Below are 2,121 nucleotides of genomic sequence, written 5' to 3'. Positions count from 1 at the left end.
AGCAGGACTGTGAGTATGAGGAAAATTCTCTTGAAGAAATTACCAATTGGAGTCACATTAATGAGCAGCTAGCAAGGGAAAATTTTTGAAGTTTTTGGTATCATAACACCTTATTTTCTTCTCACCTGTTTATGAGAGAGAGAGAGAGAGAGAGAGAGAGAGAGAGAGAGAGAGAGAGAAAAGGGTATTAGGTCAAATAGTAATATATAGAAAAAAGCTATAATTAAATCAATAGACTATGCCCAATTTTTGAAACATGACAAAATGGGACTTACTAGATGTTTTCTAAAATTTTATTATTTTTGTATGTATCTAGTACAGGGTCTATAGTGTTTCACTATGTAGATCAGACTCATAGTTATCCTCCTGCTTCAGCCTCCCCTGCACTGGGATTACAGGAACACGTCACCACACCCATTCTCAGTTGACATCTCTGTGCACCCCAGGGGCAGGGCCAACATGACTTGTGGTGTAAAGTTTTATTCTTTGAAATAGAGAAATTACCTGAAATTATCTGAAGACTCTGTATTTGCTCACATGAGGTATCGAGCAAGAAAATTTTCCCCACCTGCTACCTGAGGGATATGATGAAACAAACACCAGGAGGGCTGTTAGAGATCATTCACATGTGGTAAGATCCATCTTTCATGTGTTTTGCTGGTTCTAAATTGTAGAAGATTCCAAACAAGATCTGGGAAGGGGATCTACTGGACAGAGCCAGTTCACAGCTGATGAAGCCAGAGTATATAGTTTCAGCCTCTTCAGACCCACATCTGAAAAGAAACAGAATTCAGCCCACAGTCTGAGTTTTTCTCATTTCATCAGTGGGTGAAGTCTCATCCTCTCAACTCTTGGAGTTAGTCCATACAGACTTGTGTTGGACTTCAGGTGTAAGTGTTTTAAGGCACTCAATGTGAATTTATTTGCTATCATAGAATTTAGAAATAAGGACAGAAAGCATGTAAGCACACACACACTCACACAAAAACAAACACACACACATGCACATGTTTTACAATTTCCACCTAAAGAACAATGATTTTTAAGGTAGCAGTTACCTGAACTTTTAATACTTAAACTAGCCAAAACAGGACACTTCAATTAAAAATCTGCATCTTATAATTAACAAATATGGTGATGTGTCACATCACACTGTTAGTCAGTGATGGGCTACATACATGACAACAATCTCCTAAGATTATATTGCTCAGTGACATTGCAGACAACTTTTTATAAGCCTACTGCCTGATGTTTGCACAAACTGACTGGCATCATGTTATTTTGGAACATGGCCTTGTTTTTAAGTGACATGTAACTGCTATCTTTGATGAACTACTTGCCATTCTGTATGCCCCATCTCCCAACTCATAATCTCAATGGTAAGAGGAAGAGTTAATAAAAAATAATGTACCATTTCTGCTGTTATTTTTAAATATTTTAAGGGGAAGCAAAAAATACAGTCACTTTATTTTTTTCCTTATCTCTCATTTTCTTTTATCCCTTTTTTTAAACAAACATTTACTTTAGAGACAGTACAGGAATAATTAATATGACATTAGAAGCAGTATACATTTAGAAGACCAAAATGACAGGTATTTCAAGTGTGGTTTTAATATTACACATTGCTGTCCTCACTGTAGTTGCTTAGTTCTACAGTCACTTTCAAAGCCATAACACAAGACATCATTTCTTTTTAAAAGCATTCCCACAGCAATACAATGTCCGGGTATGTGTAATTGGACCTCTTCTCCCCTCGAAAATCATCTTCCTTTGGTGCAGTTAAATCTGAGCACATAACACATGGAAGGAGTGTTTCATCAGAAAATCAAAGTTCTGGAAACATGCAACAGGCAAGGAAACATTTTGGAAATTGTTTAATTTTAAGGTTCTGATAAAGAATATGTCCAGCCATCTTCACTGATGTGAGGATGATTAAATTCGTTGAGACAATTTTCTTGAAAAGTGAGGCTATCTAGAGGTGTTGCTGAGTTCTTTTGTGAGTTCACTGTCTCAAAAATACATGAGCCCTATGAGCGACGGCTTCTCATCATGGCGGACCCTAGAGATAAGGCGCTCCAGGACTACCGCAAGAAGCTGCTGGAGCACAAGGAGATCGACGGC

Source organism: Octodon degus, unplaced genomic scaffold (genome assembly GCF_000260255.1).
Source record: "Octodon degus isolate 3935 unplaced genomic scaffold, OctDeg1.0 scaffold00020, whole genome shotgun sequence".
Classification (NCBI taxonomy): domain Eukaryota; kingdom Metazoa; phylum Chordata; class Mammalia; order Rodentia; family Octodontidae; genus Octodon; species Octodon degus.
This window is presented reverse-complemented; position numbering follows the sequence as displayed.